The following is a 17522-nucleotide window of genomic DNA, read 5'->3' as shown; positions in this document are numbered from 1 at the left end:
TATTAGGTTTTGGGGTGCCCATGCCAAAATACCACCCCTCTAACTCCCTTAACATGTACTGAACTCTATTAAAGAGAAAGCACAAGGTATGTTTCATTTTAGCTCCAACATTCAAGAGCAGCAGGCATTTGTACAGCAGGATTCACCGTTTAAAAGAAGGCCAGATATTTCAGTCAGATATTTCTGGAGAGGTGGGTATTTTATCTTTGGTTTAGGGAGTTTTTTCATTTTCTTTTTAAACTGTCTGGGGAATCCCTATTGCAAAGAACAAGCAACAGATTTGACTCCCACAACAAGATGATCCAAGGCCTTTTGTTTCTGCCAGTGGAACAAAGACACTTAAAACACAAAACCAAGTGAGAAAGTTCAGGAGTGGCACTTCCAGAACTGAAGTGGAAGACTGTCAGACAGAAGCACACAGACATCATTTCGTTGCTTGTTTTCCCTTGCTCATTTCAAACACTGTATTTACATACACTTAAACAGAATGACCAGTATCACTCAAATTACTATTTCTATTTATGATCAGTAGTAGGGACTACATACCCCTTAGAACTGATCCCATAACATACCTCATGGCCAAAGAAGACTGCTGGAGACACAGCTGCAGCCACTCTCATAGGGAAATACACCTCCAATAGACAGATTCCTTTAAAGTGCTGTTCTCTTATAATTAACTCTGGGAAGTTGTGTGCTGAGAATGAGCTGATACTCCACAAATTATCCTGCTTCTTCAACAAAACAAAAACATGCTACTATGGCAAGGAAAATGAGACAAACAGCATAGCATTTCTCTGAGATTGTTCTTATTATCTGTTGATATGTGGGTTTCTCCTCCTTAGGATTTAATCTTGCACTTTACCCCCATAGCAGTTACAACCAGACTTTTTCAAATAGGTTTATTGTATGTGTATGTCTTTTGTGCTGGGAGATGAGGGTGGTCATTATACATTCTGTTCGTTGTTTTTCTGCTTTTCCTTTAAAAAGAATAGGCTACTTTTCCTTAGACAATTGCTGCATTTCATTGTTGCTGTTGACTTATCTGTGTCACTGCTGACTACTGAAGAAAGTTCTGGAGAAGGAAATACATAGTACATGCCATCTTCATAATCCCATGGAAGAGTGATCTAGCTCCTGTTGTCATCCCCTGTAAATGTCCTGGGTTTTGAATAACTTGTTCCTTTCCCTGTTCCAAACACATCCTGAATTCATATTATTAAGGAGGCCATAAAAATTAAGCTACCAAAAACCCTCACAGTTAACTTAGAGGTTGTAATTAGATATTGATATCTTCCCTAATACTAAATAAGTCATCCAAACATTCCAAGTTAAGATTAATGGTCTGCACTGAAGCCTTTACTATAAACTGACTGAATGGAGAGTAGTCTAGCTCAACCTGCTGTATAAAAGCAATTTTAATGTCAGCAGAAAAATAATTATTGGGTTAGTTCAAATGGAATGACCAGCTAATACAATCCTGACAATTAAGGCCGACTGAAAAGTAAGAGATATAAGAGACCAGAAATCAATTACCCCAAACCAACATGCTGGAAATGAGGATTAGCTTAGGAACACAAATACAAGATAGGACGGCTGTTACAGCCATCACCCAGCTCCACACATCCTTAATTTGACTCTGGTAACAGGAGAGCAAGTGAAGTGAAACAGCCAAGCTTTGTCATTGTGGAGCCATGCCCACACCAGGTTATGAGGCTTCATGAGCCACTGGCCTTTACCTTTCCCCACTGGGGCTGTGCCCCACACAGACCCAGCAGTTTCCATAGAGCAAGTGCAACTTCCAGCCCTCATTCTACATCCTCCAATAGTCCAGGCTGTAGCTCACACCATCTGAAAAGAGCAACAGCTTCTTCCCACGGTGGATTTGTAGCCAGAGGGCATGTCTGCCCCAAAAGGAGCTCTGCTAGGTCCTGGTTCCTCCCCACTAGCCACAGCTGTGAGCCATGGTCACTCCCTCATCTTATGATCCAGCAGTGCAGAAGGTTTTTCCCAAAGCTTGTGACCCAACACAAGAGATTTGTTATATCCTGGGAGGCAGCAAACAACTTGAAAGGTTTGCCTGGGATTTAATGCTGAGCTGCTGGAAACTTTCCCAGCAGCCCAGCACCCATCCTCCTATGACTTTGTCACCTTCTTCTATTTCCTTCTACCTTCTGCTTATACCTGGTTTAACTTGCCAAGGTTGCGGCATTTGCAGCACAACTGCAGCATGGCTGGTACAGCCTAGCCTCCCCACTCAGCCAGCCTGAGCCTTCCTGTCAGGACTGCGCTTCCTGCCTCTCTCCATCACTGAAGTTGCAAGTCAGGCAGCACCAGAGACAAACTGCTTTTCTCCCCTCCATGTTATTCCTTCTCTTCCCCCCTGTTGGGTATCTGCCACTGAGGTGGCACTGCAGTCACCAGAAACAAGCTCAGTATTCTGGCATTCCTCCTGCACAGCAATGAACTCACCTTCAGTATCACTGTCAGATGCAGATGTCATGAATTCAATTTTTATTTTTTAAGTTTTCAGCTGCTGAAGGCACAGAAATAACAGGAATAGAAGCCACCACTACAAATTAAAGCCTTGCTTAATAGTGTTACATGTTTAACGATTTGGTCTTTTTCCTTCCTCCTTTCCCCAGCCTGTAATCAAAGCTTCCAAAAGGGTGAGCCCCTGAAACATGGATGAACCTCTTAAAACATCAACATACTAATGCTTTATACTCCAGTTTGTAGAGGGAAGGTTATGACTGGCATCTAATACCCACTTTTCTTCTCTCTCCTGTCCCCACCTCTTGTGCCTCTGCAGTACCCCTTCTCCACCCCTCTTTGGAGGTGAATAGTCCTGCTTCTATCCCCAGAGACCCCACCTCCCAGCTGTCCTGTCCTTGGATGGAGAGGGGGCCTGCTGGTGGTTTCACTGTACACACCAAGGGACAAGTCTGGCATGTCAGAGCTTGTGCGATCACACTCATCACCAACTCAGAGGCTATTTGTCTGACTGAGGTTTTCAGGACCTCATTTTGAGTCAGGGCTTTGCACAATAAATTCCAAAACAGCTCATTGTCCTCACACATGTGAGGACAATAGATGAATGGGCATCCACGAAGCCTCAACCAAATCCCCCAAATTCTCAAAAATGAGATTTCAAAGATAAGGGGTAGGAAATGAATGGAAATAACACAGCAAGGGAAATAACAGGATAAAAGTATCAGGTTAAATTACAGCATCAGAACTGTAATTTCAGTCCCTTTCCATGTTTAATAAAATTTCATATTCTTAGGTGACCTCCTAAAAAAAAAATCTGCAGTGATGTATGTCGAAGTAATTATTTCAGGGACTAGATGTTGTGCAATCATAAGTAAAAGAATTTTAAATTGTATACTTACCATCCAAAGCAGTGAGTCAGAGCATCTCTACTGAAAAAAAACCCTACCCTGACTACTGGTACCGTTCCTATCACCCTTACAGTTGCATATTTTTGACTCTCTAGGTCTACCTATTTTGTGAACACTGACAAATTGTCGCTGTAAAGTTAGGAAGCAGTGAAAGAATACAGCAACACACGCTACCTCTTCCAAGCAGCAAGAAGAGATGATTTATTGAAAAGCCATAGCATATATAGGATAGATTGTGAAAAACAAAGTAGAAAAGACTCACTCGTCAAAGAAGGTAACACCTCTTTGAAAACATGCCTTCTGCAAAACATCACAAGACACTCACACGGCTTGGTGGTCAACACTAGGTGTCTATCTGTGTTGTTCTTTCTTCCTTCCCTTGTTTTGTGTCTGAGAAAGATCCCCAGCCTGGGCATGGTCCAGGCTGAAGCTGAGAAAGACAACAGCCTGGAAAAACCAGATTGGGTGTTTTCACAAGCCTTCAGCAGCCCTCAACAGATCTCTGTTCAGCCTTTATAGGTATATAGGCTCAAATAAAACCAAGCTGAATTGACAAATAATTAAAACTGCACATCAAAACACTGCTTCCATAAACATCTGCTGTGAAATGCTATTTGAAATAAAAGTGCTCCATGAAGATTCCACACTAATTACTTTTAACACTTCCAGAAGCAGAAAAACAGACAATAGAACAAAAAGAAAGAGGCTGATCAGGAATAATTTGGAAAAAGGTCCCTGGTCTCTTCTACATACTGTTAGATATAAGATATGCTGGAAAATGCTCTAGCATTTTCTTCAGAGTTGCTGAGCAACAGGGAAAAAAATAAATGCAAGCAGAAAATGCTCAATGCTTTTGGTACTGAACTGTGTGGTGAAAATTGCAGAGATCATCCCCTCCACTCCCTCCTGAGACTCCCCCATGTTGCATGTCCACTGGCTGTTCCTTTAGGGGTAAACACACATCAGGTGCTGGAGTTTAGTCACATATTCTCTGATGACCACCAAAACGTTCCTCTAATGTTTCCATTTAATTTAGCAGGATTTTGGTAAACTAGAATGAAGTTCAAATCAGCAAGGGAGAAGGCAGCACTCAGCAATCACTACAAGCCACATAACTTCTTCACAAAATTAAGGGAGTGCCAGCCCTTTAGAATGTTTTTCTTGTAGCCTTCAACTTCCCATCAAATATAACATAGGAAACACTAACCAGGAGGTAAAGAAACCTAAACCACCTTCGGTGTCTCACAGCAAGAAACAGGAGACAGAATCTAAGTATTAAAGAAAGCAAAAATGGAGGCAGAAAGGGAAGAAATTATAATCTTCTTAGTGCAAAAACACATATTGGGATAAGGACTAAGAAAAAGGGAGAAAAAAGATCCCCTCTCCAGCATATGAGAAGCTTGAAATGAGGTCCACATCCTCTGTAATACTTATATTGTTTAAAATACAAAGTATTGGTTGCTGAACCTCTATATTTACCTTAGCTGTTGAACAGTACCCACCTAATTTTCTTGTCCACAGGCCAGCAACAATGTTCACTTCTATATCTGCCAAGTCTTCTTCTGAACAAATTATCTTTCAAAAACACAGCAATATGTCTAAACATGCATATTGTCCTTGGGTTCAGAGAAAACCTTGCTCAAGCGTTAAGTGGCAAGCAGAAGTTTACCCAGACAGGCTCTTTATGTTGGCAAAAGTGCAATGCTGAACTTTCACAGAAAGTAGGTAAACATATAGCTGTGTGCAGCCGGTAGGTAGTCTGGCAGCACCAGCAGTAGTGAGAAACAATGTCACATCAACCTTGGCAAAAGGAGCTCTGTGGGTCTTAACAATGGTGTTGGGCAAAGGAGCTGAACAGATCAAACATCCATAGCAAAAAGTCGTCTACAGCTCTTGGTGGGAGCTCAAAGTGCTCAGAGCCCGAGCATGCCAGCTGAGACACTGTGTCCTCCACCTCCACACTCACAGGGACACCCTATTTGACTTCCCAGCAGTCAGCTCCAGCAGTTCAAAACTTGGAAACACCCAACCTGTTTCACCCAGTAAACAGGTCCTTACAGTCCTCAGCATGGACACTCATTTGCTGATTGTATGCCAGCACTCCTATTTAAATAACTGTTGTTATTGAAAATAGCTGAAACCTTTCTACAGCAGGGATTGAGTGCTCCCTGCACCTTGTGCCCTGCCTAGTGAAAATGCATCAATTCCCAGTATGTGCTTCCACAGCAGAGTTTTACCACAGTCACAGTAACATGCGTTACTTGCCTGCAAAGATCATCAAACCCCTGTGCGGGCAGGATCTCCAGATAGTCCTACCAAGTAGCCCTTCTGGCTCAGGCCAGGTTTTACTCAAGCCTCCTCCCTGAGGTATAAGGTTTTATACATGATACAAAGCTGCCTACCTTTATCTTTCATCTACAAAAACAATTCTCCTAAGCTTCCTCTTAGACATCTCTAGCAGGTTCAGGCCAGATGCTCAAATCAAACCTTATGGGGTATTGCCAGGCTGCTGTCTTGGTTTGAAAGGCAGGTGTCTGCTAGGGAAGGCAGGATCCTCCCTTGGAATGGAGAATGTAAACCTCCTCCCTCCGAATTATAATTTTGAAATTAAGGGGCTCTCAGGCAAAGATATGAGGATAGGAATAACAATTCTTAACTAGTATGTATAACAAGGCAAACAAAACAACAGCTATGGAATTAATAACAAACAGAACCCGGAACCTAGTAACAGTCCTCTCGGCTGCAGGCACTTTCCCCTTCGGTGCAGTTACCGTCACAACCGGCAGGAATGAGGAAAAATTCCCAGGGTGGTGGACGAGATGTATTAGAAGTCCTGTGGCGGTAGCTGTGGTACATCCCGGGAAGGCAGGAGGGTGCGGGAGAAACCCAGAACAATACCGAAGAAACAGCGGTGGCGGGCCAGAAGCAGCCCGGCTCTGAGCAGGGCAGGGAGAGGAGAAGTTCAGGGTTCTCACGATTCACAGGAGCAGATGGTGATAGGTCCCTCAGGTGCCGGTGAATTCTCCCTGCACAAAGAGAAAGCCTGGCTGTCCTTCTCCGATGCGAAAGAGCGAGAGCAAAAACATCCGCAACTGCCCCAGCCCCCGTCCTTTACATGCTTCTAATCTCTAAGTGTCTCTGTCCCTCCGAGAGAAACTCCCAAAAACCAGAGGAGTTTCCCCTCCCTGACTGTCTCAAATACCCAGCCATCTGTGCCTCTTAGCAACTCAATGGGAAAAATTCCAGAGGTAACAAGGAAAGAAAAGAAAACCTAGCTTCCAACATTATCCACCCCAAATTTTTTTCCCATACTGACGTGTTACATCAAATTTAAACCTTTAAATTATATATATATACATACATGCAGTACCTTAATTAAATACATATATAAATGCAGATATGGATACAGGCAAGTGTCATGGGTAGTTCACCCTAAAGCAAGGTCTCCTTGAAGTATGCATCGAATCTTCCCATCCTTATGCATCACCTACCAGGTACAGCCTGGTCCCTGAGTGAACACGACTCCACGGATGGGATTGTCTTTGCTGAAGGCAGAATTAACCCAAACAGTTTTTCCTAGCATACCTCTCATGTACCACTGGAACCTAATCTCCATCTGTTGCTTGCAGAGGCTCAGCTTGGGCAGGGCCTGCTCAGTTAGTGGAACCTCAGGTTTTCACTAACCATGTGGCCTTTGCTAAATTAATCTCCCAGTTCTTGAAAGTTCCCCCACCCTGTGCCTTCAAGGTGGTTTTAAGCAGGCCATTGTACCGTTCAACTTTCCCAGACACTGATGCATGATAATGTGGTACACCCACTCAATGCCATGTTCCCTAGCCAAGGTGTATATAAGGCTGTTCTTGAAATGAATACCATTGTCTGACTCAGTCCTCTCGGGTACCATGAAGGTGAAGCTCCAGAACATCTGAAATACGTTGATGACATCATTGTGTGGGGGAACACAATGTGAAAAGCAAAGGACTTGCTTTTTGAGGCCTAGGATGGTACTATGGGCTGTAGCGTGAGGCATAGGGTAGGTCTTCAATCATCCAGTGGTGGCTTCCACCATGGTCAGCACGCAGCGCTTGCCTTGGCGGCTCTGAGGCAGTGTGATGTAGTCAATCTGCCAGGCCTCTCCGTACTTATATTTGGACCACTGACCCCATACCAGAGGGGCTTCACTTGCTTGGCTTGCTTGATGGCAGCAAACAGGTGTCACAGTCATGGATAACCTGAGAGATGCTGTCCATGGTTAGATCCCCCCCTCGGTCTCGTGCCTACTTATAGGTGGCATCTCTGCCCTGATGACTTGAGGCATAGTGGGCCCATTGAGCCAGGAACAATTCTCCCTTGTGTTCCCAATCTAAGTCTATCTTTGAGACCTCTATCTGTGCAGCCTGATCTACCTGCTCGTTGTGCCAATGTTCTTCATTAGCCCGACTCTTGGGAACATTGGCATCCACATGACGGACTTTCATGGGTAGCTTCTCTACCCGAGTGGCAATGTCTTTCCACTCATCAGCAGCCCAGATTGGTTTTCCTCTACGTTGCCAGTCAGCCTTTTTCCACCTCTCCAACCACCCCCACTGTGCATTGTCTACCATCCATGAATGAGTGTAAAGGTAGAGCTTTGGCCACTTCTCTCTTTCAGCAATGTCCAGGGCCAGCTGAACAGCTTTGAGTTCAGCAAGTTGACTTGATCCACCTTCTCCTTCGGTAGCTTGTGCAACCTGTCTTGAGGGGCTCCATACAGCTGCTTTCCACTTCCAGTTCATCCCCACGATGTGACAGGAACCGTCGGTGAAAAGAGCGTAGTGTGTTTCATCTGCTGGCAGTTGGTTGTACTCTAGGGCTTCTTCAGCCCAGGTCCTCTTTATCAGTGAAACCAAAGTTTTCACCTTCCGGCCAGTTTGTAATTATCTCCAAAATCCCAGGGTGATTCAGGCGTGCTGCGTGATGAGGGCAATCCACTTGCTCCATGTGGCATCGGTGGCGTGGTGGGTAGAGGGAACCTTTCCTTTGAACATCCACCCCAGCACTGGGAGTCGGGGTGCCAGGAGGAGTTGTGTTTCCGTGCCAATCACCTCTGAGGCAGCTTGAACTCCTCCATAGGCAGCCAAGATTTCCTTCTCTGTGGGAGTGTAGGTGGTTACAGATCCTCTGTAGCTTTGACTCCAGAATCCCAGTGGTTGACCTCGAGTCCCACCAGGCACCTTCTGCCAAAGGCTCCAGGACAGACCATGGTTCCTGGCTGCAGAGTAAAGCACATTCTTCACCTCCGGTCCCGTCCTGACTGGGCCAAGGGCTACTGCATGAGCGATCTCCTGTTCGATCTGGGCAAAGGCTTGCTGTTGTTCAGGGCCCCAGTGGAAATCGTTCTTCTTGCAGGTGACCAGGTAGAGAGGGCTCACAATCTGGCTGTACTCAGGGATGTGCATTCTCCAAAAGCCTATGGCACCTAGGAAAGCTTGTGTTTCCTTCCTGCTGGTCAGTGGAGACATTGCAGTGATCTTATTGATGGCCTCAGTGGGTATCTGACACCATCCATCTTAAAACTTCACTCCCAGGAACTGGATCTCTCAGGCAGGTCCCTTGACTTTGCTCATCTTGACAGTGAAACTGGCTTCAGCAGAATCTGGATGATCTTTTCTACTTTCTCAAACTGAGTTCCCCCACATACGTGATGTGATCAATGTACTTCAGATGTTCCGGAGCCTCACCTTTTTCCAGTGCAGCCTGGATCAGTCCGTGGCAGATGGTGGGGCTGTGTTTCCACCCCTGAGGTAATCGGTTCCAGATGTACTGCACGCCCCTCCAGGTGAAAGCAAACTGAGGCCTGCACTCTGCTGCCAAAGGAATGGAGAAAAATACATTGGCGATGTCAATGGTGGCATACCACCTTGCTAACTTGGACTCCAGCTCGTACTGCAGCTCCAGCATATCCGGCATGGCAGCGCTCAGCGGTGGAGTCACTTCATTCAAGGCACGACAGTCCACAGTCAATCTCCATTCTCCATCAGACTTGCGCACAGGCCAGATGGGGCTGTTGAAGGGTGAGTGGGCTTTGCTAACCACCCCTTGGATCTCCAGCTCACGGATCATCTTATGGATGGGGATCACAGCATCTTTATTTTTCCGGTACTGCAGGCGGTGCACTGTCATGGTGGCAATTGGTACCTGTTGCTCTGTCACTTTCAGGAATCCTACTGCTGATGGGTTCTCTGGTAGTCCAGGCAAAGTGTTCAACTGCTTAATGCTCTCTGCCGCTACAGCAGCTCTTCCAAAAGTCCACCTGAACCCCTTTGGGTCTTTGTAGTTGCTGTTCCTGAAAAAATCTATGCCCAAAATACACAGGGCCTCTGGGCCAGTCACAGTATGATGTTTCTGCTACTCCTTCCCAGTCAGGCTCACCTCAGCTTCCAGCAGAGTCAATTGCTGCGATCCCCCCATCACCCCAGCAATGGAAACAGGTTCTGCCTCCACATGTCCCGATGGCATTAGGGTACTATGCCATTAGGATACTGCACACCAGTATCAACTAACACCTCATATTTTTGTGGTTCTGATGTGCCAGGCCATCAGATCCACACCATACAAAAGACTCTGCTTTTCCCGTGCCTCTTCCTGGCAAGAGGCAGAGCCCCTCTAGCCCTGGTTATCATTTCCTTCCTCAGTATACATACTATAGGCTCCTTAAAAAAAATTCCACAAGTAACAAGGAAAGAAAAGGAAAGAAATGGAATGGAAAGAAAAGGAAACCCAAACCAGCTGTTCATAAGCAAATGCTCAGCTCTGATGTAGGTTAAATTTCTGCAAAAAATTGCATTCTCAGAAGACCTTGTACATACACTCCTGCATGAATATCAGTCTTTTCAACTGGCATCACAACTTAGGAAGCAACAGCTAATGAAAGATGAATAAATCAGAACCACTCATATGCACAATTTTAAGACTCCCCCAAACTGAACTGGCATATATAGCACATTCATTTCTACATGAAACCACATCCATTTTACTTTACAGGAAAAACAATACATTTTTGTGTACATGAAAAGCAAATTAGGGGACAGTATAGGAAACTATAATATAATAACCATGTGAATGCATCTGTCTATTTAAACAAAAAAAGGCACTTGAAAAAGAAGTCTGGCATCAGGAGAGACAAGAACAATATTGTCTTAAATCAATCACATCATCCTTTGAATTGTGATAATGCCTGGAGATCTCTTTCAAGTACCAGAATCCTACTGTGGCAGGCACCTGCTACAAACAACTCAAGTTCCCTTGAAAACATGGGTAGCCTATATCTTAAAGCCAAACACAGTTAGACTATTGCTATTTAATTGTATCTGTGACACTAAGCATTTTCTACACTACGAAATAAGTTTTCATAGCCAGCCATCAATTTAGGTAAGGACTGTCTTTGAAAATAAAGAGGTGCAAGACATTGGCTTATATAGCATGAAACTCTTGCAGTCAGGAATAGAAGCAGATTTTAGCATGCTCTTTCCTTCGCAAACTCTATGAGTGGATATAAGAACTGGTGGAGATTTTAGACCGGACATGGAGAAAGCCCTACCTTGGGTGCTCAACTTCTCTACCTCAGATTCCACAGTGAGTGGCTCTTAGGATGCATTTCAAATAACTCAGAAGCTTTTGAAAGGTTGATGAAACTACAGTCATTAGGTTTTTGGCAGGTAGAGTCCACTGTACTCTTGAGTTAAATTTTATTCACACTGTATTGTTTCTTCACTATCTGTATCTATTGCTTTTTACTATTCCTTTTTACTGGCCACAGAGGAGAAGCATCTTTTGCAGATACCAGTAATGTGCTGGATAATTCTTTACTCTGTGAGCTGTGAAACCCATTGTCTAGGATGCTGCAGTTGTTAATATTTTAGACATTCCAGGAGAGTGGGACAAATTCATAGTGACTAAATTGATTAAAGACACCACCTCTACCAGGAGCAGAACTGGAAGCACAAATCACTGAATACAGAAGATCATTCTGAAGAGTACCATGACATCTCTGATCCACTCTTGTGCTCTTCCGTAGGCATCTACCGTCAGCAACCATCCAAATTATAAAGCTAGGTTAAATTTACTTTTGATTTGACCCTGGCAAACCTTCAAATTCCTCAGAACAGACATCACAGGAGCCATCATAGTACCCACTCCCTTCGGCATCCTTAATGGCCATGAATGGCTCTAAGGGCTGCTTCTATCACTTTGCAAAGCTGGGCCATTTAGGAATGTCACGTGAAATGAATCCCTCAGACATCTGCCTTATTACACCACTGTTGCATGAGAAACGCCACTCAGAGTACCTTTAGCAGGTACACCCACTTAAAATCATACAAACAAGACTTCCAACAATGGTGAATGACTAATCATCAACCCAAGCAAAGAACCCTTTTATAGTGAATACAATAATAACCTAGCACTTCTTTTCCCCCTTCCTCTTATCTTTTCAAATTTACTTCATTCTTAAGAAAAAAAAAAGAAACTTCCAGTGATATTTCCTTTTTCTTCTTTCTCTGCATAGGTACTCTGTATTATTAATGTATTAAGCAACATCACAGAGCTTGTGAAAATCATGCCTTGATCACTGTCCTGGTTCTTCTCATTTAACAATTGCTGACCTTCATCATCAGACGTCCCTTGAGATGTTGCACATCTTCAGGGCAAGTCTTTTGAATGAGCACATCCCAGAGGTAAAACCATGATGGTTGTTCAGAGAGTAAAGGCCATCATTCAGAAGCACAGATAAAAACCCTTCCCAAAAGTTAAATATGGGAAGAAATTTTCCTGCTTTTACAATTAATTATATTCAAGACTGTGTAATACGTCAGCTTCTGATAACAGAAACAAAAATTTTAAACTGTGCCAACAGAGGAAATGGAACTACTCTTTTTTTTTTTTTCAAATCCACCTTAATATACACAAACATTTTTGCATGCTCTAATCTAGTCTGGGTTTTTACTAGGTTTTATAGGATGGAATAGTAAAATCTAATTAGAATGAGGAAGCTAAGGGATGAGGGGATTATCTACCTACACAGAACATGTAGTGCAATTCTTATAGAGCGATCCTCCAATACTTAATATCTTCATTTGCAGCATAATAAAGGGTTGCACTTATCTCCACTGAGAGACTTTAAGTCAAGGATTACTTTTGTAAATTAATGAAAAATTATTTGTCTTTAATTAGGAACTAAGCATCTCAGAACATGTTTGTATTTTACAATCAAAATTTATTTCCAGCTGTTTTAGATGCAAGACAAAAGTTATCGCTGATTATTTGATAAATAGAATGAAATCTTCATGGTGCAACACTTAATTTTCTTTATTCTGTTTTCTGAGCTGAGATGCAAAGGCCAGCTGCTCCCAAAACTACTCAGAGCAGACTATGAATTCGATAATAAGAGAAAAACCAGTTCTTTGCAGAGGGTCCAGTAAATCTTAGAAGCACTTTGGAAAGACCACATATTAACCCATATTGTAAAATTATGTCAGAGTAACACTTAGGACAAAAAACTACCGTCAGATGCTATGAAATAACCTGTAGCTCTATCTGACATTTTTACCCTAGGTTTCCTAACTTCAGCATAGTGCAATTACTTGAGTTTGAGATATTAAATTAAATCTGCTTTCAAGATTAAAATACAAAAAACAAAAACCCCACAAAACAAAAACCCCACAAAACAAAACAAAACAAAACAAAACAAAACAAAACAAAACAAAACAAAACAAAACAAAACAAAAAAACAACTAGTTACAAATCAAACCAACACCTGCAGAAGCTTATCTTGTGGAAGTTAATCCCTGAAGGCTTACATTAACACTTCCACCAATAAAGGGATTACAAGAGAGAAAGTTGTAGAAGGGAATTTAATGAATACTGTTTCCTCACTGGAAAAAAAACAGAAAAAGCAAAACCAAATAAAAAAATTGTGTGAATGCAGAGAAACATGGGAGCTTTTCCTCTTCACGAGTTTGTGTCTGCTGTAAATGATTTGTTCCTTAGTCCTGCGTTTTCATTTCAGGGGGTTATTTTAGTTCCTGATGAATTTTTAAGTAAAGGAATTTATAGTATTTGCAACTTACAGCTGTTCTCAGAAGAACCAGGGGATCTTGATGACATCATTGAAACTGCTGGCACCTGCTCTTTTGGAAGTGTCATTTCTCACAGAATATGCAAGTTCTCTTATAGTATAGATCATGGGCCAAATATGTTTGGGGCTAGGTACAAAATACATACTGACTCTGCAAGGACCACTACAGAGATGAATGCATTCAGAGGCACACAAAACCCATAATTGTTGGGATCTTTTCAAGAACATTTCTAAGTTCAGCATAATCAAGATTCCATCACTCCTTTGGAGGCTTTTGTTCCGCAAAAGGTGCAGAAGCATTTTGCACTTTCATGTTTTCATACTATTCAGAGTTATGTAGTTCAAAACAATCTAGACACTGCTCTTTCCTTGCTAAATCAACTCCTGGACACTTCACAAAACACACTAGTAGACATCATACACCTTTAAGCTCACAAATAACCAGATGCTGCTGAACTTTGATGTAGAAGGAGGCAGGCACAGTATAGATTCTCACAGGGACTAAATAATTTTTTAAGCCATCAGTCCAGGCATGACAAATTTCCAAATTACATGTTCACTGAAAGAGTATTCTCAAAACTAGCATTTAAACACCCCTCCGACAAAAAAAAAAAAAACCAAAAAAAAACTGGGTTGTCACTGTTTGATTCCAGAACTACAAGAAGAAAAAATCAGGCGCAAAAGCTCACGGCAGCACAAAACAAATAGCTTTCCATTATAAAAGAATAGAAAATCACCCATAAATAAACTGATCATACACATATTAAGACAGACTAATAACACTAAGACAAATAAATCCATACTGGATTAGGAGCAAGCAAATTGCTGAACATTCATGTCAAGCATTTAAAACCTGATCAGAAGTTTTGCGTCTACTTCAATCCTTATGTCTCTTTCACAAAGAGCATCCACCTTGGCATAAGGACTGAAGATCGTTATCCTTTTAATTAACCACTGTTACAATGCATCCAAAACTGATAATATTCAGATGGCTTTAAAGTGAGACAGAATGAATAATACTTGTACATGAGCAAAAGTACTGACCATAAAAATCAGAGTTGTTTGGAGTTCTTCCAGGGGAACATTAAGAATATACGTGATTACAGTAAATTTCTATGTCATTTCTCTCCTCCTAGTGGCAGGGCATATTCTTAAGTCATTACCACCTAGATTTAATATTTAACAATAAACCATCACAGCCATTGCAGCATGTCTTTTAATGCTTGTGTTAGCAGGGTCACCGTGTAATGTAAGAAGTGCCAGAATACATGCTGCTAACATTTTTCAAATGTCTATGATTAGTCTCTTCTTAATTTAGCTGTGCCTCTTTTAACCCTACTGCAACTAGACAGTGGCCAGATGAATAGAGCCAGTCAACATCTACCTGCTAGATCTACTTATTCAGCACCTCAAGAACTACATTTCATTTGCATTTCCAATTTCAATTCTTCCTTTTGAATGTGATTTGCCTCTGAGTTTTTTGCCCTTAAGTCCAGCTAGCAAGTAGGAAGGCTGCCTGGTTGCGAGCAGACTTGTCAGCTGACTAGATTCTTGGCTATCCCACACATAACATCAGTGGCATGTTACATCATTTGTTTCACTGTATGGTACTCCAGTTATTGTGGGAGTCCAGAGTATTCCTCTGGCTTCCCTGGAAGGTTTAAGACCGCCCTGGCGGGGTCCCCAAAGACCCTCGAATAAGACCTAGGTGTCTCAGGGGCTGGATTTAGCTCCTTGGAACAATTTACCAACATTAAAAGAAAAAATGCAAGCCACAAAAATAGAGTGTAAATTAGACTGTTAAAATGTAGAATTAGCAAATTTCTAAAATGTTTGTGATAAGAAACATGTGGCCAACATGGAGAATTGGGGGTGTAGATACCTCTTCCTCCTTCTTCTCCGTGTCATCCATGCTGGGTGACACGCTGGCACTTTTAAATTGGATGAGAACAGATCTGGACCATGTAACAAAATTGTATTGTATTGGGGGTCATTTGTAAATACCTAGTACGTAGTTTAGACTATAAAAAATAAGTCCTGCCTCTGCCAGGCAGATTCTGCCCTGAACGTCTAGCAAGCAAACTGCTGTTCACTGGACAAAGCATTCCTGAGATAAGAAACAATAAACAACCATAAAAACCTCTAAAAACAGCCTTCTGCAGTCTCTCATCGGCGGGCATCGGAAAGAGCTGGGTTCCAGACCACCTGCATGTCCTCCAAAGGTAATCTCAGGTCTAAGAAGACACCTCAGAATGTAACAGTTATAAACTGGTATTTCTGATCAAACTCAATTACAGACCTCCAGCTAAAATCACCTTTCAAAATAAGTAATGCCCAATCCAAATATAACTAGCCAGTCCAATTATTGGAAGGAGCGACATGAAATATGTCTACGGACTGGACAGAAAATGTTTAGACAGTCTGAGGTAGAAAACAAAGGCAAATGCCTTTAATGTTACAATTTATACAATAAATATTTATCTATTTAAACCACCAAAATAAAACATGTTCTTCATAGAAATAGAAGCTTTCAGAAAGTTTGACATGAAATGCCATTTTCATTTCTCCAAAGGCCAGCCTAGGTTTTGTTCAGTGGAAGGCAATCTTTATTTCAGTTGATCAAAAACAAAAAGGAAGAAGAAGAGATCTTATGCACAAAACAGGAATTCTTCCAAATTTCATGTGGTGTTTGCAATCAAGCAGCTCCTTCCTTTACAGACATGCTAATACAAACCTTACAGCGCACCAAAGGACTGCCTGCAATCCATTCATGTCACATGACAAATAGAAGAGCAAGTCCAATTCCAATAGGAGCATGTATTGAAAAGTAACTTATCAAAAATGGAGATATAGAGGGGCAAAGTCCATTTATGTGACTGACAGGCCTTGTTCTTCTCCCTTCAGTACTTTAAAAACCTCTAAATAGTCATTATTTCCTTACCAATATTGATTTCTTTCAACAAATATTGATTTTTGTTTTTAGTCTAATTTTTTAACAGCTAATACCATGCATTTCACATGGTTAGCTCTCCCCACCCTTGGTTTTTTACCAGGAAACATTACAGAAAACATAACCACAACCTGCAATCTCTGAAAATAGCATATAATTATTCAAAATTATAATTTTGGTTGAAGGTGTCAGTCAAGTCTAGCATTTGCAACAGTGGATTGCAACCTTGCAGTCACTGGATGGCTTCAATAACTGAAAAAGGCAAGTTAATATATGTTACCCTGCAAAATATGGATGGGCAGAATTCCAGGAGAAAATTTTTAGGGCTTTGGAATTAGTGGCATTTTATAATACAGAATACTACATTGTCCATAAAACAACTAATTAAATTTGAAGTGTTATTCCATTATATAATGCCATTGTATTAAGGAATATTCTTTATACACTGAACTTACTATTTGCAATAATATATACTTGCTGCTGTGTATAAAAAAAAAGTTCAAACTAGTTACACTTATATCCTCAGACACACTTAATTCTGATGAGATAATATGCTTGCCAGCAGATCAAATTAAATGCATCTCAAGAATTTATCCTAACCTACAATACACTGTGCCTTTGTTTTTACAAAAAATAGTTCATGTGTCTAGACACAATATTACACGTTTCTGCAAAACTGTGTATGTTTAATACTTTATGCAGATGATTAAATTTCAGCTTCAGTACAGTAATGTACAGCACTTTGTTCTCTGGATTAGAACACCCAGTACCTATTCAGCTAATTTAATTCCTCAGTTTTCCTCAAAGGAATCAGGAGCATCACTGTGTTTACATAAGCTGTCCAAATTCTAGTTCTGTAATGAATTAATGAAATTCCATTATCAGGCAAAGACAGGCCCAGCATGCTTTTATGATGGCTTCAAGCACCAATTATCTGGGATTTTCCAGTAAACAATCTCAGCTTCAATCTAAAACCAGGACTGCCAGAGAAAGAATAGTATTGTGGGCTGGGGAAACCCCCCAGCAGAATTATCATCTTTGTCCAGATAAGGTCTAATGT

General features: G+C 41.7%; 1 protein-coding gene across 13 annotated transcripts in view; it reads right to left on the bottom strand.

Annotated features, from left to right (window-relative positions):
• TRIM2 (tripartite motif containing 2) overlaps positions 1-17522 on the bottom strand; it is a 94532-nt gene that overhangs the window by 46136 nt on the left and 30874 nt on the right. For 2 of the 13 annotated variants that reach the window (XM_056490734.1, XM_056490726.1), the window contains one exon: positions 6170-6424. The exons of the other annotated variants lie outside the window; for them this stretch is intronic. The gene's annotated coding sequence lies outside the window, so the exon portion shown is untranslated. The remainder of the gene's footprint in view (positions 1-6169; positions 6425-17522) is intronic. 13 annotated transcript variants of the gene reach the window in all.

Source organism: Oenanthe melanoleuca, chromosome 4 (genome assembly GCF_029582105.1).
Source record: "Oenanthe melanoleuca isolate GR-GAL-2019-014 chromosome 4, OMel1.0, whole genome shotgun sequence".
Lineage (NCBI taxonomy): Eukaryota > Metazoa > Chordata > Aves > Passeriformes > Muscicapidae > Oenanthe > Oenanthe melanoleuca.
The sequence above is the reverse complement of the archived record's forward strand: the minus strand, read 5'-3'. Positions and strand labels throughout refer to the sequence as shown.